Source organism: Ursus americanus, chromosome 20, assembly GCF_024610735.1.
Source record: "Ursus americanus isolate L20-20 chromosome 20, mUrsAme1.1.p, whole genome shotgun sequence".
Taxonomy (NCBI): Eukaryota; Metazoa; Chordata; class Mammalia; order Carnivora; family Ursidae; genus Ursus; species Ursus americanus.
Genome location: NC_142146.1, coordinates 6,306,114 through 6,328,695, shown reverse-complemented (window position 1 = coordinate 6,328,695; position 22,582 = coordinate 6,306,114). Strand labels below are relative to the sequence as shown.

The 22,582-nt window shown below is 40.0% G+C and overlaps 1 protein-coding gene across 15 annotated transcripts in view; it reads right to left on the bottom strand.

The window, feature by feature from the left end:
• The window catches only part of ARPP21 (cAMP regulated phosphoprotein 21), a 151,650-nt gene extending 129,895 nt beyond the window's left edge, over positions 1-21,755 (bottom strand). For 6 of the 15 annotated variants that reach the window (XM_045798278.2, XM_045798282.2, XM_045798284.2 and 3 more), the window contains exon 1: positions 20,366-21,175. The gene's annotated coding sequence lies outside the window, so the exon portion shown is untranslated. Of the gene's footprint in view, positions 1-16,891; positions 17,307-18,310; positions 20,340-20,365; positions 21,177-21,653 lie in introns of those variants that run through there. The other 9 variants (XM_045798286.2, XM_045798290.2, XM_045798292.2 and 6 more) reach the window with 5 other exon arrangements.
• Between the last annotated feature and the right edge of the window lie 827 nt (positions 21,756-22,582).

The window sequence follows — 22,582 nt, the reverse complement described above, 5'->3', positions numbered from 1 at the left end:
GCAGTTCCCAGATTCGAATAACAGAGCAGCCTGAACAATTATAAGAGTTGCTAACATTTGCATTGTGTTACTAGGTGTTGAGCGGTATTCTATGAACTTTACCAGTAAGGACTCACGGAGTCCCTTTATCTCTGTCTGTCTTTATGTCCCATCATTTACCACTTCTCTTTCTGGATAGGCGTTGGGGAGGTGAAGTTTTAGCAGCATGAATCATTATTCTCACGAGCACAGCTCAATAACTGATTTTCATACTATGACAATGAATCAATAGGAGAATATTAAATTGTGTTAGGTATTTGATGTTTTACAAGGCTGAGAAAATGTGTATTTAAATTGGTCAAAGTGAAACATGTGGTCTCTTGGAGGACCCAGTTCTCATTGCGCAGACAATCCATGTGTGTGTGATCGTGTGTGTAATCAGACCTGTTTATATAATGGAGTCAATAAACAATTATTTACTCAGCTCCTACTAGGTGCACGGCACCCTGCTAGGAATTGTGAGAGGTACAACGATTTTTACGGTCTAGCATCTGCCTTGAAGAAATTTATAGTGTGCTGAAAATGAAGACTTACTCAACTCAGCTTTTCAAAGACTTATCTTCTCTTTTTTCCCGTAAATATGCTAAACAGTGAATTCCAAACAAATCCTTATCAAGTATTTCACTAATTTTCAAGGGAAAAATTTAGACTAGACTAATTCATTATTCGAAGAAAGCTTTTCTTCCAGTAGGATGAAGACAGTGGTGTCCTACAAGTAAGCAAGGAAATATTTACTCAAAGTCCTCAGTCAAGAATTACAAATTGTCTTTTTCAGTCTGACGATAACTCATCAAGAAGTGAACTTTAGGACCGGAGTTCCTCATTATCTTAATCTGTTGTTACACACGCTGACGTGGTGGCAGCAACCTCCCTCCCTCCCTCCCTCCCTCCCTCCCTCCCTCCCTCCCTCCCTCCCACGTATGGCTCTATTTTTCCAGACCTTTCTCCAGGGATGGGGTGCAGAAATCAGAAAGGAGGGCACAGGCTACAGCCGGTGGTGAGGATGTTTTAAGGGGCAGAGGAGTGAGGCTGAAGCAGGGATGTGCATTTGAGGCAAGTGTGCAGGGAAAGGGGCTGGCAGAGTTTGACTGCTCATGTCTGGAAGGATCAAACCAGATTAAGAAGCTGAAGTCAAGAACAAGCATGGACATGGGACAGCCAGTGGTCCTCTGGTGGCTAGGCCCACCCTTTATAGATGTCATTTTGCTCATTGCTCAGTGCGTGAATAGACCAGCCTCTGGGCCCTGCTGGAGAAACTGAAAAGAACAATTCAAATGTAAATATTTAAAAGAATTTTCAGTAATTTAGAAAGAATTATGATTGTTTATGAAACCATCTTTTGCATGGAACCAGGTCAAAAAAAGCAAAACGTCAAGGCCCGTAACCCAGGAATCCCTAAGAGGGGTGTCAGGAAGGCTTGTTGGGGCTAGAGCATCGATCTGGCCCTTGGCAGCGTGTCTCATGCTCTCCCTGTGCCAGCAGATGGTGCAATGCACACCTGCGACACTTGTCACAAAACAGCTCTCTGAAGTTTTTATAGCGAGGATTTACGTGAATCTACACATCCGGGGGCCAGTGTACCCATGTGTTTCTTGATTTAGCTGCTGACCAGTAGAACGCTTTTGGTAGAAAACAGGAAGCCCCTCCACCAGTTGGGGCCTCAGCCCAACCCCTCCATCCTCCAAAGTTTTCCTTCTTTGGAGAAACTCATTCTTACAACACGTGAGGGATCATGACTCTAAACCTATATATTAACCAACAAGGTAAGATTAAGAAGTCACCTCCTCCCTTATCAAATCCTTATCTCCCCACTGCCATTAACTGTGGTCTAGCCTTCCTCTGTGAGCACACTGAGCTCCAACATGGCAAACACCTCCATTTCAGTGCTCATCACATAGGGTCCTAAGTTTGTCAGAGCTCAGGCTGTATGTTCCCCAAGGACAGGGACTATGCCTTGCTTATTTCTGGGTCCCTAGGAATCACCAAGGTATCTGGAACATAATAGGAAATTAGCAAATGTTTCTCAAAAGATCAATGTCTTCTGTGAATGTCTTCTAATCATCTGAACCGGGAGAGGTGGATTAATTTTGCAATTGTTTAAAATATTAACTGCTGATACTATATCAATAGTATCATAAAACACTTAAGGCATATGCCTTGGGAAAAAAAAAACAACAACTGACCTTGTGTGTTATGGCTTTATGAAGAATACAATTCAGATCGTAGACATTTTCTAGAAATACACTGGCCACCTTATTCAAGATGTCCATCTCTTCTGGGAAAACTGGATATAGTTTAATAATGACTCACACTCATGATTTCTGAAATACTTTATCTGATTCATCCATAAGTACTTACTGAGTGACTAGATTATCATTGTCTTCAAGGGGTGCTAACTGGCATTTATTGAGTCAGTAGATTGATATATTAAGATTACACATACCTGAAGATCAAAAAGACACAGTAATGCTGGATGCACGCCTTTATACAAATTCTGGGACAGAAGATAGAATCATAAGTGAACGAGAGATGCCTGGGTGGCTCAGTTGGTTAAGCGTCTGTCTTCAGCTAAGGTCATGATCTTGGGGTCCTGGGATTGAGTCCTGCATCAGGCTCCCTGCTCCACGGGGAGCCTGCTTCTCCCTCACCTTCTCCCTCTGCCTGTCACTCCTCCTGCTTGTGCTCTCTCTCTCGCTCTCTGATAAATAAATAAATAAATAAATATCTTTCAAAATAAAAAAAAGAATCATAAGTGAATTGACATGTAGATCAATGTTTTTCAAACTTTAGGTTATGACCAGTGAGGAAATCATAAAGTCAAATCGTTGGTTTAACTTCAATTTTTAAAATGATATAAACAGAACACAGGATGGGAGTGGAATGAAATGAACTAGACTAGAGTAGGTAAGAATTAGAGTACATTATTGCCCTTCGTAAGACTAGGACTTCTTTTGTAAAATTTTATTTCACACACATGTATGTGTGTGTTCCGTGCACATGTCTGTGCAGACTATGTCTGTGTGCTGGGAGTTCATATAAAAGTATTTTTAAAAATAAGTCTGTCAAAAAAATTGCTGGAAGACATCACATAATGTTTTCGTAACTGAAGAATAATTTGAAATGTATATGTAACTTGTGTCTTGATTACCAAAGTCAGTGAGAGAAAATACTGGCTGTGACAGGGTTCCCGCTGTGAAATCCAAACATTATTTGTGAGATGCAAAGACCTTATCATTTAAATATGAGGATTGATGCCTCTGATGAAGATAGAGCATCTTCGTTAAAACAAACAAATGATTATCTTGGACAACAGTGTAAACAAGTCCCTAATTCATGAAGCTGCTAATTGCTCTTCCCAGCTGCAGAAGATTGGCCTGTGCTCCACGTCTCACCACGCGTAAGTGTGTGTAACATTTGTACACTCACTCTTAAAATTCAGCCTCACACAAGTCCAGCCACACACACCAGGGCCTGGGGACCAACGAGGATCAGTTCAGAAAGCATCTGTCTATAAGACAGCTAGTTAAGGCATCAAGTGCTTCCTTTTATAGACATTTTCCTCTACGGCGGTGATAGGATTAAACTCATATTTAGTTACTTTATTTCCTCACTAGACTTACTGATGTGTCACCAGGAGAAGAGCTTTGGAAGCAGATTTTGTGGCCAAAGGAAATTGATCCTTCCTATCACTTTTTAAAAGTGAATCACAAAATTGGTATCCGAATAATGGTAATCACAAATTCCCCTAATTGTTCATATTTACCTCACTTAAACACAGTTGCATTAACTCTTACTATAAAAAATAATAGCTACCATGTTTTTGTATATTATATTATGTGCCAAATGCTGCATGGAACACTTTACACATAGTGTTTTAATCCTCACTGCCACTAATCTCATTCCCACAAATTTAAGGAAGGGAGGGAAGGAGACAGGGAAGGAAGAAAACTTAAGTTTCAGAAAACATGAATCCCTGCCCAAGGTCAAATGACACTGATATTATTCAAATGTACATCTCAAATACCCATGCCCTGTCCACCGCCTCCCCTCACATTGTTCGATCTATGCACTTGGTATGTGTTCAGAAGTGAATGTAATGCCCACATATACAATCACGAGTATTTATACAAGAAAGATGCCAAACCACCTAATAACTACATCTTTTATCATAACAAAGTATCATTTCTGCTATCCCTAGCCAGAAACAGGAAATTTTTTCATTAGTCAAGTTGACTTGACTACCCACTGAAACACAAGAAAAGGCATACTCAGTACTTGACTCTTTCACTCATCTTAAAACTGAGAAGTAAATGAGCTACAGGAGACTCTGATACTGTAAAGTCCATGCGTGACCTCTGGTCTGAGCCAGAATGTTACCCTGTCTGGAGAAGGGCTGGTTCTAAGGCTCATGAGATCTCATCTTGGCCACCATGTTACGATTCAGGTTTGGAGATTTCTTTGAGGCATGTGCCAGACCCTAAGGTGGTGCAGCCTCAATCCACAGCTATCCTTTGGCACTGAGCTGACAGTCACACAGGATCCCACAATGTCCTGATGAACTGAGTCGGCACATCCCGCCTAGCTAGTGCAAGAAGGTCAATTCCATACAAGAGTTTATGAATAACATCAGTGTCGCCGGGTCACATGTACATGGAAATGTACCATTGACAAAAATATCAGTCTGCCCTAAAAGGAAAAAAATACAGCAAAAGAACACAAAAACCACAGTGTTGCATAGCTGCAAACTGCTTGGACTCTGAAGCTGAACTTCCAGGGTGGAAGCTTGCTTCCTCTACTCACTGAGCAAGTTACTAAGGGTCTCCATGCCTTAGTTTCCTCATCTGACAATGGAAATAGGAAGAGCCCCTACCTCACAGATGATTGTGAGAATTAAACAAGTGAGTTTATGCAAAGCACTCAGAAAAGTACCTCGCATGTATTTAGCATTATAGATGTATTAACAACTGACTATCTCTTAGTGGGACAAGCACACGCATGCATTCAACAGAGATTTATGGATATTACCTGATTAGAGCTCTGGCTGGAATTCAACTGCCAACACTTCTGGAGACCCAGACCTTCTAGACACTTCTAAACGCCTCAGTGTCTCTAAAAATTATGGATACTTCAAAATGTATTGGCTTTCATCCAAGGCTCTGAGGGAGCCATCACTGGGCTGTTCAAGCTGTGGGAGGATGGCAATTGCTGAGGCTTCATGCACATATGTAGGAGGCATCCGGATGACAGTTCTAGCATTGTCTGTCTTTTCCAGCTAGTATACATGATAAGAACAAACCTGCCCCTGAAATTCACATTGAAAGTGACAAAGCTTACAGAGTAGGATTCCAAGGAAAAGAACAAAGGAGGAAATGGGGTGACGGTGCTAGAGGTGACCGGATAAAGACTATATGAGGCAGATTTTCCCAACTTCCACATTTTGCCTAGGATCCCTGCCTGCAGCAAATGGCCTTAGGAACAGTTATAAAGAATCCTTTTTATAGAGATCATTTTTTTTCCATTTGCTCGAGATAAAGCATTTTTATTTATTTAAATAAGCTGATACTTCCACCTCACATAATGGTGCAAATCCAACTACTTGATAGAACTAAAAGATAGTATTGTTTTGATTTTTATTTTTTTAAATTGTTAAATCATCATTTTATGTGATCATAAATTACCATATATAAACTTGGCTTATCCTGGGTGGGGGCTATATAGTTCCATGCATTTTAACACGTGTATAGGTTTGTGTAACCACCACCATAATCAGGTTACAGAAGAGTTCCAGCCTCCTCCAAATTTCCTCATGCCATCCCTTTCCAATCACACCTCCCTTTTGACATCTCTCCTGGCATTCACTAATTCATCTTTCTCTGTTGCTATATTTTTGCCATTTTGAGATGTTCTATAAAGGGAATCATGCAGCCTGCGATGTTTTGAGACTGGCTTCTTTCACTCAGTGTAATGCCCTTGAGACCCACCCAAATTGTTATGTGGATTCGTAATTTGCTCCTTTTTATCACTGAGTAATATTCCACCATATGGATGCACCACAGTTTGCCCAATCGCCTTTGGAAGGGCATTTGGATTGATTGCATTTTGAGGCAATTATGAGGAAAGTTATTACAAACTGCTGTCTACACAATTTTGCATTCATAATTTTCATCTCTAGTGCTCATTAATTTTTATTTTAAAGTTTTTTCTTGACCTTCAAAATAGCCAGTCTTGTGAATTAGGGATTATACTATCTCCATGGATTTTAGAGTCCTACACTGGAGACTCTCAGAATACAACCTTGGGGGAAACTTGCATCTCCCTATAATCATCCAAGCATCTCCCTATAATCATCCAGGCTCCTCCCTCTTTTTCTAGTGGAATTTGCAATCTTTTTCTCTTCTCTTAAGATGCTATGTTGTAAAAATAAATAAATAATAATTTTTAAATCAAAGTAAATTGAAATTAATTTATTAAAATTTGTTTTGGAATTTTACAGTATTTCTTTAATATTTCAGATTATAAAACCTCAATTATACAAAATCTACATTCTGACAAGAAGTTTTGTGTTTTAGATCGTTGGTTCTCATGTTATGGTCCATAGACCAGCAGCCTCAGCATCCCCTGGAAACCTGTCAGAAATGCAAATACCTGGACCTCACCCCAGGTCCACTGAATCAGGAACTCGACTGGTGGGTCCAGTGAACTATACTTGAATAGAACTGACTCTGATGTCTGCACAGGTTTGAGAACCGCTGCTTCAGGGATGCTCTTCTTGCATGGTGCAGAAGAAGAGTGCCATTATCTGAGGCTTCCCCTTGAAAGGACATACTTGGTACTCACACTTCCTTCCTTCTATAATAGGATTGGCTTAAGGAATAGGATGGCTCATTTGTGCTAAGATATGGGTCCTAGACCACCAACCTATATTTTTAAGACAGACGGTATAATTCATTTTGGTCACTGGGAAAGAGTTATGCAACCAAAACCTAAAGCCTAGAGAAATCCCTAACTCTTCATTCGAAAGGATAAATTGATCACACTACCCTCTATTTCCATCTTGCCATTTTATTGGTGCAGATAGGCAGAGAACAGGGATAAATGCAAGTTTCCTCTCTTTATTGACACTGTTCTATAACCCTATCCTTAATAGGATATTGTTCTTTATCAGTGAAAAAAGTGAATTCAGAAGGAAAAGAAAGTAGAAAAGCAGCTAATTTATGTCATGCCATCACTGATCTCCCAATAAGAGGGAGTACTCTTTTTATAATATAACCAGTGCTCCAATTTATATATATGTGTGTGTGTATATATATATACACACACTATATTATATTACATCTAATATATAGTATATTAGATATATGTGTATAAGTTTTAATATAATCATATATATCTATGAATTTACTAAATATATAATTAAATTATGCCATCTGTAATATATAGCGTATAACATGTGTGTGTACATGTATGTATTTTCAACATATACACACATATTTATGTATAAAAAGCATGTGCCTATATATTCATTTTCTGTTATTCTGTTCTCTCTTCAGAAAAAATTCCCCAAAATAAAATTACAGGTAATCCCTAGGCCTGGGCCAATATTTCTCCAAGTAAGCCTAGCTAATGCATATGATAAAATATACAGGTTAAGAAATTTGGAGCAATCCTCTCCGTATATGAGGTAAAATATATTGCTTATCACATAAATCCATATATTTACCTATAGATAGTATTTCTAAGGTTTTCCATTTCTTCGGGTTAGCTAAATGGGAAAATAAATAAGATTATTTTGGTTGTTAGTTTCTTTCAGGCCACAAAATACAGTATAAACATTCGCTTACTAAAAAGTAAGTAGTCCCTAAATTTCTCTGTCCAATAACTTAACAAAGCCATTACCTTTGATAAATAATTAATAAATAGGGTTCTCATACCTGCTGCACTTCACTATTATTTCAGGGTAAACGGAAATTTCTGTTAACCTCACCACTTCCTTTATCTGAGAAACGGACTCCCTGAGGGCAGGAGGATAAAAAGGCCACTTTGATCCTGTACATCTGCCCAAAGCAACCGTCACCGTCTGTGCCAAACACGGACGCCCAGGCAAAGACTGAGGGTGCGGCCCTCCAGGTGTCTGCGGCTGACTTGGTAGAAAACAAATGGGGGACAGTCTATGAAAAAAAGCTCACACAGGCTAATTCTAACTCAAGTTTTCCAGAAGATAATTTCAGGGGGAACATACTAGTAAAAGTGTATAATTCCATCCTCAATATCAGTAATTGCATAAATACCTGTTGGCAGGTGGACTGACAATAGGTTTATGCACCTGGCATTGGCTCCTTCCCATGGGACAGAAGGCAGCATATGAGGAAACAATGTAGCACTTTTCCCCAACTTGACAGAGGGATAGCCCAGAACACTTAATTGCAGAGCAAGTTGAGATGCCTTCACCACAAAGAATCACAACAAAAGCGTACCAGCAACATGCATTTAAAAGCCCAAACCATGTGAATCCATTAGGAAAAAAAAAGAGAGAAAGAAAATAATTCTTCTTTAAACTCTGGTTATAACTTAATAAGTATCTTCAAAATCATTTTTCATTTATATACTCAAAAATTTTTTATTAATATTTTCACTTAATCACTTATCCCTGGGTATCTATTTTTATATAAGTGTGAACCATTGGGTCCCTTAAATAAATAGCATTGCTTCAGACTGTTGGACGGTGAGTAAAGATACATGTTTAAATGTGCTGTTGTGTGGGGTTTTTTACTTCTTTTCCTTAACTATGTGATATATATTGTTAACATCTTATAAAAGCCAATGCAAAAGAATCCCACCAGCCCTCAAAATCATTTTATTTCTCTTTTTTTTTCAGTTATCCGTGCACAGATAAAATACTTAATGACTCAATCTACAACTCTATACTATTTTCAAAACAAGCATTGTTATATAATTTCATTACACATGTACTTGTAGGTTTCCAAGCTTTAATGGATAAACAGTCCTTGTAGGAGAAAGCAGGAAAGAGATAACATTTCCATTTTGTGGCAAATATTTTACACATAATAACTCAGTATTGCTGCCCACAATATTGTCATAAGAAAATTGAAGATAACTTGGCCAGGCCAGTGAGAGGCAGAGATGACATTCAAATTTAGGTCACCTTGACCTCAAGCCTATTTCCTTTCAATGACATGAGGTGAAAGTGTGTCCCAAGCAGAGGTGAAATCAGGAGCTGAGAATCCATTCTTGTCTCAAATGGCAGCCACAAGTACAGAGTAGAGATGCAGACAGACAGATTTCCAGTCACTCCGTACCAGCTTTACAAGTTAATTTCTATTTCCTTCTATGCCATGGCCCAGCCACATGTCCTTTCACTGCCCCTGGTTCTCAGTTCCTAATCTCTAGGTTAGCTCTAAATCTCTGGGTTTCCCATGGCTATTACATATGACAGCATAAACCAGAGTACAAAGAAGAAACAAAAGAAGGATGAAATAGACGTCTTTCTTTTGCCTTAGACAAGAATTCCCAAGTACGCTGGGACAGAAACTTTGCCACAGCGGTGATCACAACCGAGGGTAGATTGGTGTGGACATCACATGGGCACACAAGTGCCTTTCACACAAGAGGTGGCTTATAAGTATCAGTTAACACTTACTGTAAAATTATTGAGCTAATTAGTTTTCCAAAACCACAACCCCACAAGGAGCTTTCGATCAAAAACCTACCCAAAGGTAAAGTCAGCATCAATAGAGGAATATTGATTTTTCTTATCATTGTCCCTGTGGCATCAGCAAATGATACAGGAAGAACTACAGAAATCTTGGATCTCTCTATTGATAAGAGTTTTTGCCTGGAGAAGTGAGGTAGTTCAGAGAGCAGAAGGAGCAAGCCAAGTGAAGTAATTCCCGCAGAGCCGAACAAATGGGACTAATGACCTAATCAATACAGAAATAAGTACAGATTTCCTCCACAAATGGCCACTCAGTAGATTCCTAAAAAGTACAGAAACATATCACATTCTTTTCATTTAGATTTCCTGAATGTTTACAATGTATTTCATCCGGAATACCCAAAAGTTGGCTTTCTATCAGTTCAGTACATTAGGAAAGTTCACCAAGACTTGGGGTAAAATAGATGAATTCTTTCAAGTTTGCAGGTCTGGGTTCTTCTCACTGCTATGAATTCCTTGACGACCAGTGCAAGCCATTTGATTCTTGCCTAAGCCCCAGGATCTAATCTATAAATGATAAAACAAGTGATATTCCCTCAGCCTTTCTTAAATCATCAAAATCAATCTATTTTCACAGCTAGGTCGAAACAATGAAGTAATGTTCTCCAGCGATTTTAGGAAAATTGATTTTAGAGCTCTCCTTTCTTGCTAGATCCGTCGGGCGAATCTCTGATTATACAAATGGCCTTCTGCTGGATATAGCTATTGGTTTTATCTGCAAAGTGTACAAATCACAAGTCTACCACAATTGTATTTGAAATCATTTCTAGTTCTTAGATAAAGTCCCAAATTACTCCTGGAAGGGTGCTAAGAGTAAACTCTCCAGAAGGAGGCCTAGTTAACTTTCTTTGTGAATAAGCATCGGGGCCCATAATCTTATCCCAGGAGGGTCAGCAATGGTAAATAATAAAATACTGCATGGAATTTTGTGTATACGTGGAATTCTAAATCCTCCATGCCCCAAACTCCTTTTCCCATACAGCAGGGAGAGAAGGCAGCCCCTCCTATAGCTTGGTTAGAGCTGCTGCGGGGCTGGGAGGAAGTGGAGACTGGAGGCCTCCCCCCTCCCCAGTTGGCCACATTGGCTTCTCCCACCCTTCCTCACCCCTGCCTTCTAATCTAGCACTGCCTGCTCACTCAGCCTCTAGAGGAGTGAATCCTCTCCCCACATCTTGGATCACCTTCAACATTGTTAATCTCTCCACAGGCACCTGTCCAGTAAACATGAGTTGTCACTAGTTCTGTGCACCAGTGATTTGCAAAGTTCTTGTGAACCTGCCTTTGCCTCATCCCTTCTCCCAAGACCACATTCACTGAGTGTTGACCTTAATCCCCTTCCATGCAGATGGAAAAGTGATCTATGTATTCTGTTCAAGTGGACTAAAATTTTAGGGGTCTTGTATTCCTGTAGAAGCCCACGTCACAGCCTGAGATCTGAAGGGACTCCTTTGTGACAGCCCAAACAATATTGAGCTCAGTTACAATTCCACGTACAAGGGCACATCTTTGTTCTCTCTTTCAGAAAGATGAATGTCAAGTCCACTAGGCTGAAACTTTAGGGGGAAAATACAATTAAAACTTTACTGGGGGGCTGATCTTAAGTCCTGAATATTAGATGCCATCAACAATATAAAGATCAATTTTTAATTCAACAAACTTTAATTAAACATCTGCCACATGCAAGCAAGGACTGCTAAGGACGGTGGAAAAATGTATTAGGAAATGTTTGGGGGCCAAATTACTTTTTGCTTAATGTGAGTTAGCTAGATGACTCTAAGCATGTGCGTTATGCAGATTCTGGATATAGGTATAGACGCAGATATATGCCAATCGTAGATATATATTATATATATGATAGACAAGATATATAAGATATATTTATAATAAGATATATATGATGGACATGATATATAGATAGATAGACCTACAAAATATATTATATATATAAAATCTGTCTACCCTCTCCTTGTTTTTAGTTTGTTTTTCAGCAAATATCAGAATACCAAAGGATTATAAATTTATTCTCACTTTCTGAGAAGTTTCATTAGGTCACTTTCTGAGTGTGTTCTCCTTCAGAAGAATGGCTGATATTCAAATTATAACAGAAAATAAAGCTGTTTAGTTGATGAATTTATTGCTTTGCAAGGCTCACCTTCTCTTGCACTGAATATGCCTTGTGGCATCCCATTTCCTAAAAGGGTTACCCACTGATTAAACCCCAGTTATGAGGGGAGTTTCTCCCCTCCTCTGGCCACCTTCACACGGGTGCAGAAATGATTCATTTCAGCAGCAGGAAGAGCAGATGTTTCAGGATCAGAGGCCAGATCAGCTACTCAGCCCGAACAGCTCACTGAGTGCTGAGAAACCAAAGCCTTCTGTGGGGTGCCAGGGAGCTGACCAGCAAGCCCAAGGCGTCAACACTTGCTTTAATGTCTCAGAGACAGTTGAAAATATTTCCACGTCCCGTGCCAGTCCAAATCTGCCATTTAAAAGCTTTCATCCATTAACACAGGATTTAAGGTTATTCCTTCACGGAGCCATTCCAACCCCTTCTTGTTCAACGATTCTGTTCTTTAGCCATCCCTTTTAGATGGTAACAATGACACAGCTGAACTGTTTTGGAGAAATATTATCTATATGTTCACTTTGTAGACAAACCTGAACTGGGCCACCCCTTCCCTTAGAGACTGACACAAGGTGGCCGCCTTGTGCAACATCAGGATTCTTCTGCAGTATACACTCCTCGAGGAGTTCCGACCTTGGCTTGGCCTTCCATATTTCATAGACACAGAAAAAGAGCAAAGCTAGTCTCCAATATTAACCACCAAAAACGTTACAGGGTAGAAAAAAAAGAGAGCTGTACTCTAAATTGCTAACAACAACAAAATCTTAAAGGGAAGTTTGTCTCCTTTACGTAATGAGGTTAAATCTCTACAGGTTTTTATATGAAAAGATGATAGCTTCTTTTTAGTGCATGATACCTATGTGCCTGTGCTGAGCACTTCGTTTCTGCTTCAATCCTTCCGGGTAGGCCTGATCTGACTTTACAAATGAAAAAATCGAAGCAAGGAGGAAGTCACTAAATTGCTAAAGTCGTGTAGCTAGTAATTTGTTTATATTGGACGAGTGTCACTCACAATTTTACCTGCAGAAACTGTGACAGGTGGAGAGGTTTAGAGTCATGGCCACCGTCACACTGTTACTTACTCAGACCCAGAAGCCAGACACCAGGACTGGTTGTTCAGGTGCGAAACTGCATCGGAGGTAAGTTGTGGAGTAGTAAGATGTGAATACAACACCGTATTTAGGCCTTGTTTCCCAAGACCTTTTACTTCAGTCCAAGTTTGCACATATCTGTAACCTGCAGAAGCCCACGGAAGCTCCGCGGTAAAGCCTGCCTTCCTCGCACACAACAAACACCGGCTCCCTCCCAGATAAGCTCACAGCACACCTCTGGTATAATCCCCTCTGCTAGTTTGAACCCGACTTTCCATCGCAAGCTCCACTGAATTAAAAACAACTCTCTGTCTAGAGCTCCTGATATCCTATCTAACAAACAAACAGAAAAAAGCAGACATATGGTCATTGGTGGAATAAAATAATCTCTCTCTTGGAGGGATATTGACAACCTCGTCCCAGAATATGTGTAATTGTTTTAATACATAAACTCTCACATTTAACTATGTGTACTCCCTTACCTCTTGATGTTGAAAAAACCCACTAAAACCTAGGTCATCCATTGTTGTGGACGAAGACAATCATTACAATAATAATTAAAGACGAAGGTGTCCAGTTAGAGAGTCTAACTGGGCTTAAGCAGAGAGCAATGCGTGTATGCCCAACACGATCGCACGCTCTAGTATTTTATCTTTCCAGGACTATGTCAGTGATTATGTGGAAATTTCAGGGTTGGAGAAAGATTTTAATCTTCACAAAGGAATTAGCTGCCGTGACCAAAGTTAAATCATCACCTAAGTGAAAAAAAAAAAAAATGAAGAATCTTTAATACCAGCTAGCTGTGTGCAGTGGGATTTTTGAATGCTTATGAGTGCTTATGAATGCTTATTTTTAATGCTTACGCAGGTTATTTGGCGGTTTCCTAAAATTCCAATAATACCAACATATCTAAGCAAGTTTAAAATAAACAAATACAAAACTATGTAATTTAAAAGTGTTACCTGATCATTCCCATAAGCCAGATAAAAGAAATAGGATCATAGATACGGCTGCAAAGTCCTGACAATTAATTAATTTGCAGAATTCAATAGCAGTTTTGACTCAACTGTCTGCTATGTTGGCTTAAAGAGTCATCATCTAACCATAAATTTCAATATTCTTTCTCTAAAAAAAGAAAATAAAGTGCCATATTTCTAATCAAAGTCTCTCTTGTTTTTTAACAACTCTCTCAGTTTTGTAAAGAACCAGTGAGTATTTGAAGCTTGCAAATGCTGCAGAAATCCTGATTCTGTCACATACTCACATAGAATCTACTCATTTTCTGTCCAAAAGCTCTTTGGTGATTAAATTGAATCAAATGCCAGCAATGCTGGGATTTCCACCAAACTCACATTTTAACAGACAAAATGCTGAGAAAAACATGTCATGCAGAGGATAGATATTTTTGTATCAAAAAATATTAGAACTTTGTGTGAGAATTTTAGCTTGTGTTTGTAGAAACATTTTAATATATACCTTTTTATAAAAGCTCCAAAAGCAATTTAATAGCTCTTTATTTTCCTATTGAGTTCATGAACAAATAACAGTTAAACAATTATGGGTAGCTCCTGGATTCCAGGGAGTTTTTGTGCCCTTCCTTCACCCTCTTTTGACCCATGGCTTGATTCTTTTGGCCTCTGCCACAGTGATGAGAGCACCTGAAAGCAACTCAAGTTACTGAACAGTTAGAGGATAGCTAGGCCTTCTGATTTACAAGCCAAGGGATAGTATATTTGAACCTCTAGGACCTTAAAACTTTTTGAAATTGATGTTTCATTTTGTTCTTTAAAGATGTTGAAACATTTTACCTCAGTTATTGGTGTTGCTTCTTAATTTCAACTAGATCGAAATATGTCAACGTGCATTTTTTTCCCTTTCAGTATGATTCTAGGGACGAGAATGTTCTAAAGTGAGTATCGTATCTTAGCAATTAGAAGCAAAGCTGCTCATCTGGTTTCCGCTTCCCTAGAGACAGTTCTCCTTATCTCAAGTATTTAGTGCGTAAGAAAGAACCAACTGAGGATCCCACAAACGTAAGGAAACGTGCATCCGTTATTAAGCATTCCTGCACTAAGTCTCGTTAAGAATTCACCGAGTTCTTCTTTTGCATGTCCCTATCACAAGGACTTATTGCCTAGCTTGTGTGGGTATCAGGAAGAGATTACTGGTTTATCTGGGTAGATAAGCTTTGTGAATATATCTCAGCACTGCAGAAAAAAGATTACATATTATACAACGTGATTCTGGGTGGAAACAACCACAATATGTCAAATAAATCTCAAACTTTGACAAAATATTTGAAATAAAAAGTGACGTAATTGTTTTCTTATTAAAAATCTCAAATTTTTCCTCTCAAAACCATATTTTTTATTTTCATTTATCTTAAAACCAATGTTATTATTTGCAGAAGTAATTTTGTTAGCGAGATCTCAATACTTTGTGTGTTATCCACGGTGGATTTCTAATTTATGAACTGTTGTGTCATTTTGAAGTAATGTGAAATGTGAGAATGTGATTAAGAGGCCTGTTCTTAAAAGGGATGATTACCAACGGGTCCTCTCTCCCCTTCACCTGGATAAAATGACATTATTCTCTGTTGCTAGACAGAAGGAGCAATTGTCAAGGATGTTACTTTAAAAATACATACATTTATTATGAATAAGTGTCTTGAGTGAGACCATTTTGGACTAATTTTTCAATATTTTAGTAAGTTGAAACTGCACTTTTATCCTAATAGGCGTCCCTTGATTATAAGACTCAGAACAATCTTATATAATATGTGGCATGGACACATACATTAAGCGGGGGTATAAAAAACTGCCAGAAGAAATGTCCTTGGGAAAATGTGTGGAGGAATTCAAAATATTGATCTACTGTGGCCACGGCTAGTGATTAACACTCATTCCACCTGGCAACATTAAGCTCTATGTTGGCAGCTAGAAAAGAGGAACATAACATAATGGTTAAGGATTCCGTCTGAAAGTAGAGAGACAATTTGGTGTATTCAAGCCAATCCTTTTGTTTTTTTCAAAATGCTCTCTATTTTCCTGGTATAATTATTTCAATTCACTTTTTGGTTTACCTGCACAGCTATTTCCCGGGATGCAGAAATGTCCCAGTAATATTAGAGAAAGGTATATTCAAAATGTTATACGGGCATTTTATACCTTAAGAAAACATCACCAGACTACAGAGGACTTAGAGGCCAAAAGGTAACAAGGTTACCAAACATTAAAAACTCCTAAACGAACTTGATGCTCCATCTCAAGCACTTTATTTTTTATCAAGAATATTATATTTATGTATATAATTTAAATACTTTGTATCTCAGCTTATATCTGCTCTTCATGGCAATGAAATGGTTGTGAGGTAAATACAAATAATAAATCCTGTGAACATCCAGGGCCAAGTTTAACCCAAAATGAGCAAAATTAATTTGGATAAGACACTAAAAAAAATCAATTTATTAGAACTTGGCATAAATGTACCTTAAAGGAAACTAACACTCAGAAGCAAAGATAGCCTGAGAAAAACAAACCCAGTCACAGATACAGCTTGCTAATATTCTTTACCTTCAATAGTCCTTCAGCACTTACTCATAGCACTGCTTGAAATTATGTATCATATTTAACTTTAAATGTTAGAATGAAAAACAAAAGAAAGCAAAGTCAGCGGAAACATAGAGCCTCTGGAACCACAAGATTCCCTAAAAAATAAAGACCCTTTGTCTAAAGGGAGGAAGTCTGTATTTTATAAGGTCATCACTGACTTAAAATGTGTCCAGAACTTTCCAGGTGACATAATGCATTTTAAGGGAGACAATTCTTTTTCTGATTAGAAAGTCACAAATTTCTAAACATGCTACCACCCCATGGTACCAGTCAGAGTGATGCCAGTACTTACCATTTGAAGAAATGACTTTCACTGTCCACATCATTTTTAAGCCCCACATTCTTTCCTACCCTTGTTGCAAAGCAGATCTGAATTACATTAACTTATATGCAAACGGTTCATTTGCAATTTCCAACCTTATGGACTTCAAACTGTCTCCCAATCCTAATGAGAATCCTCAGTCATATTCACTTCTGTCTATGTTGTACATTGTGTCTTCAGGGGCTGACTCATTCCACACTCTACTCATGTAGCTTATCATTATCTTGTCCACAGACAAAATTTACATTGAATTCAGATGAGAATGCCCACTGACTTGAGAATCTTGAGAAAGGTATCAGCATTGTGGTCCAAACAGCATGACCACTAAGGGCAATATTACAGCCAGTGTGTAATTATTTCCCCTCCCCCAGAAGTACAAAGTAGAAAACAACAATAACAACAAATTAGAATAACTCCTTACAATACATTTCTCTTAGTAGTTTATTTTGGGGGGATTATTCTTCACAGAAATTGGCAAAATCTAAAAAACTCTGTACGTTGCTCTACCAGCTTTATTTAACAATAATTATATAACTCACTACCCCACTTAATAAAATTTCTCACTTTCTCTCATGTTTATTAATTTTTAAACTACTTAGGCATTTGTCTAATTAGCTTCACTTTGAACAAATATATAACCTGATTATATAGCATGTTGTTAATATGAAAATGAATAACAGAGACCTTTCTGATTGAACGTTTTCACTGTCTACCTCAAGACAGGTGTTCTACGTTATACAAACATTGCAGACAGATGGCTTCTTATGTTTTATGCACTATAACATTAAGATATTCCCCCCTCATTATAACTTCCCAAAAATTATTAGTGCTGCTTCTGCTATCTACATTTTAAAAATACCTAACCTTCAGTAAGATAAATCTATTGTGCTTATCTCAAAATAAGGAGAGAAAACAACTCAAATTTTCTACCAAGTTCAACCAAAACTTCCCACTTCACTTAGTTGCCACAATTCTGGAACCAGACTCCAAGTTTATAAAAGAAAAACGAAAATTCACAAGGCAGAGCTTCAAGTTATAATGTCTTAGAAGGACGTTAGTTGTTTTATGCCCAAAACATTTTACAAGCTCCAAACCCTCCACTAGAACAGTATTTTAGGAATCTGAAATTATTTCTGCACTTCTCACCATCCAAGAATCTGACAGCTTGTATGAAAAATAGTATGTGTGCAGCAACCCCTTGGTTAATATCTCCTTTAAGTTTTAAGGCACTCAAATGACTGAGTCTTCTTTCTAAGAATTACTGAAGAGGATTATGAAAACACATAGCAGACTATTCATGTGTAATTCTCTCACTAAAATCAATTGATTTCTGTTAGTACAACACATTAGGACTAATTAAAATTACCATATCCAATGGCCAGTCTGTACCTTTTCATATATCCTTCTCCAGTATCCAAAACCATGCACTGCTCTGTCTTCCATCATGCTTCTTTTATTGCTGAGTGAGGCGCTCCCTCCTTCATTAAATAGCATTAAAAATAGACAGCACAGAACTCCCCAGTGGAGCATGCTCTAACAGGGCTAATGCCACAGTTCTCAAGGTAACCATACTCAGCTGGGATCTAAGAGGGAAAGTCACTGGGAGATCAGCAATTTGCGAATCTAAGAGCTCACACAAACCTGTCTCTGTCTGAGTTGAATACTGTAAAAGAGAAATCAGCGAATCTAAGAGCTCACACAAACCTGTCTCTGTCTGAGTTGAATACTGTAAAAGAGAAATCAGCGTGTAGTGAAATTAAGTCACTGAGAAGCTCAAAGTCAATTTCTGAAGCTGTAGAAGTTTCTTTAAATATGCCTTACCTAAACCAAGTATTCTGTTAAGGAGGCATTCCCCTACAGCAATTGATTTGTATTATTATTTATCAAATAACACAAACCATGTCAAGAGAAACGGAGCCATAAATGCACAGCATCTAAATGTCTTAAAAACTGCATATAAACCAAATTATTTAAAGCAAACAAATAGTATTGATAAGCAAGGACAGTAAGAGGTTAGACTTTTGCATCTTTTGTGTGAAGTGTATTCCTTAAAAAATATCCTAAACTCATTCTCCAGAAAATTAAAAAATATTGTTTGTTGAAATGATAAAAAGAAGTGAAGGAATGTGATAAGAGAGGAAATACGGGATCAAACACAAATACATACCTTACAAATCCATATAAACCTGAAATGAGCGCATATATAATTTTTCACATGTGATCCACGTTAGGAGTGCAGCAGAAGCAATTACTGCCAAAACACTAGATTATTTGGCTATTTGAACAGCACATAGCTAGAGCTCTTGGCTTCCAAACGACTGTCTCATTGTGAAAATGACATTAACTAAAATCCTATTAAGACACACAAGTCCCATGGTGACACAAATACAGAGGATCAAAGGAGTAGGTGCACTTATTTTAAAGTGTATGTCAAAGGTTTTCTAACTTTTACCAAAAAAAAAATATTTCCTGTCATCTCCCTTTCTGTTTTCTTAAAACAATCATAGCGATTCTGATCCCCAAAGTAGGTGAGGAGGAGGTGGGAATCATTTGTAATTATTCAGCATTTGAGCAAAATCTTGTACAGATTCATTCAAATTTGGGGAATGTCATTGTTTTTGGAGAGTCTAAAGTGTCATACCAATAGCCTTTAAAAATCAGAAATCAAAATGGATATCTGCACTCTAAACACATTCTCAAGAAATGATTTCTACCAGCCTTGCATTGTGCTTACTAGCTTCTCATCCCTTTGTAACTTTCAATGCCTCCTTTGCCTTTCCTTTTAGGCTTGGACTCTGTCCTTATCTTGTATCTTAAGGAGGTGATCAAGTACTCAGCCTTGCAGCTGTCAGCAACCACATCCACTTCAGCTCTATTTCTATGCATACACATTAACTGAGTCCATTTCTCTTCCTAAGAAACTTTCTGAATACATGATCGATTCAACTCAGTTCCACCACCATATTTACAACCCAACACACAAGACATTAAGTTTGGAGTTTGCAATGAAACACAAATTTCAAACATGTAAAAATAAAAGGTAACATCTTTTCCCCCAAAAGCCCTTGGGAGCCAGACCCTGAGAACAACAAACTGATTACAACTTTTTTTTTGCCTCTTGCATAGTTCTCTTTTCAAATGAAATAAGAGGGTCCTAAACTTTCTACCATGAAACCTGCATAAATCACTGTAGACTTCTCTGATGAAAAGAACTGCCCTTCTCAGTTCTCTTCCAGCTTTTCTGGGGGAGGGGAGTCTACCCCTCCTTTGATGAAACATAAAAACACAATACATGTATAACATCAACAATTTTCTACAAACATGAAGGAGAAATACAGATGAGAAAGAAATCTAAAGAAAAACACAGATATAAGGCAGAAAAGAGGAGAAAAAAAAAATCACAAAAGACGTGCAATGTTCACGTCGGAAGACCTTGATTATTACCTTGACGGAACAGTGGGTATCCCCCCAGCGTCTTGGTGCCTTGACTGATTTGATTTAGTTTTTGGTTTTTATTAATATTGTTTCTCAATGATTGAATTGGCTGGATTTGTTTGGTTTGGCTTGGCTTTTTTGGTTTTTGGTTTTTTTTCTTTCTTTTTTTTTTTTTTTTTTGGTCGATTTATTTAACTGTTAGTAAAACGAGCTTTCTGCCGGGTCGGCGGCTGGGATCCACGCGCGGCTCCGGCGACTGTGATGGCTTTGGCTGGCGACCCCGCTGCCCCCGCTGCTTGCTGCTCCGGACGAGCTCAGGGGGCGCCGCCGCCGCCTTCTCTGCCGGGTTGGCTTCGGGAGTGAACGAGCCCCCGCCTCCTGTCTGCCAGTCTGTCCCTCCGCACGTCTGTCTGCCTGTCTCTCAGCCGGGCAGCTCAGCGCTGGATTCTGGCTCTCCTGCGCTCTGCTCTCGGAGCTGCCACTCGTGCCGGCTGGCAGTCCGTGCGTGTGTCGATCTGTCCGTCCCTCGGCGTGTCTCGGTCCCACTAGCAATTCAGGATCCCTGTTCCCGTCTTCTGTGCCCGCATAGCTCTCCAGCTCCCACTCAGTGCCCCGGCCGCTTCCTTCGGACAGCGGAGGGCGTCTGGAGGGGAGGGTGCACGCGAGTGCTGCTCTCGCTCTCTCTCTCTCTTCCTCTCTCTCTCTCCCTCTCGCGCCCTCTCCCTCTGTCTCGCTCCCTCTCTCTCTCCCGCTCTGCCTCTCTTTCTCAGCGTTCTGCTCTCCCCGACTCAAGCTGTCTAACTGCTCCCACCTGTCCGTTGCTCTGTCACTCTGTCGTCCCACCCCGAACCAGCCAGCCTCCGTCCCTCTGTCCCGCGCCCCTGCCTCCCCGCCTCCGCCGCCTGCCCCTCCGCCAGTCCCTGCCCTCCCACGCGCCCGGCTCCTCCCCGCAGCCCCGGCCGCATCCGTCCCCGCCCCGGCTGCAGCCTCCAGCCCCCCGGACCGCCACACCCGGGAGCCGGCCGGGGCCGGGCGCCTTCGGGGGCTAGGGCCTCTGCCACTGGGCGCGGCCGGAGTTGGCAGAGTCCGAGCGCGGGCACCTGCCGGGTGCGCCCCGCGCGCAGTGCCATCCATTCCCCGGCAGTTCTCCGCCAGCCCCGAGGCTGGAGACAAAGCGCCGGAGCCACGCGCGGCAGCGTGAGCGTCATTAATCAGAGGGAAAACTGGCAAGCTGTCCCCTGTCCCTCCACACCGCCTCCCCGCTCCCCCCCCCCCGTACCCGAGCCCTCCGGCATACCTCTCCCGGGGGCACCTCCGACTTCTGCGGACACTTGCCCAAGCCCAGCTCACTCCCTTCCTGCGCTGCTCACTCTCCCGGCCAACTCCGCAGAGAATATCCCACAATAATAACACCTCACTCCACCCAAATGAATCCGTAGCCTCCAAGCTCTCAGAGATTCTCGGCTTCGAACAAGACCAAAAGTCCTGGGCGTGCAGCGCTAAGTGGACTCCCTGCGGGCGACTGCCCAGACCGCTGCCCACCCCAGCGCCAATATAGAATCACAGCGGTGCCGCAGAAACCCGGGCAGGGTAGGGCGTGGGGCAGGGAACAGAGTTGACATCCGAAGAAATTAAAGCGCTGCATTTCCCGTTTGTTCTAGAGATATGCTATTTTTATTATCTGTAATTCATTTTTTTTTCATTGTCTCGGGGCACACATTACCAAAAGGGGAAAAAAAAAAAAAAAGGAATCATGGAGGAATGGGGATACATATCCGGAATACCGCCCACCCTTCCTGAGTGAATGTAGAGCCTACTTTTCCAACATTATAGGTCACCAGCCAAGATATATCACTCTGGCTTTCTGCCCCCAGCTGAGAGCAAGGCATTTGATTCTGGGCTTCTCTGCTAGGTTGTTATTAATGTGAAGCAAAATTATAGTTGTACATGCTTGCATGGAATTGCCAAAGCTCATTTTGACAGTATCCAGCATTTCAGTTTCTAAAACGAAGACGCTGAATAACTATGGATCTGGTGCAATGAACGCCCCATCCCACAATAAATTAAAGAGGAGAAAATCAACTTTCACCAGCTGCAATTAGTAACCCCATGAATAGACAACAAATAAATAACTAGCATAAACCATGCCATGAAAATTTCCATGTCCTTTTAGTTTCATTTATTGGCATCCATTCCTAATGAAAGACATTATAAACAGACTTATTA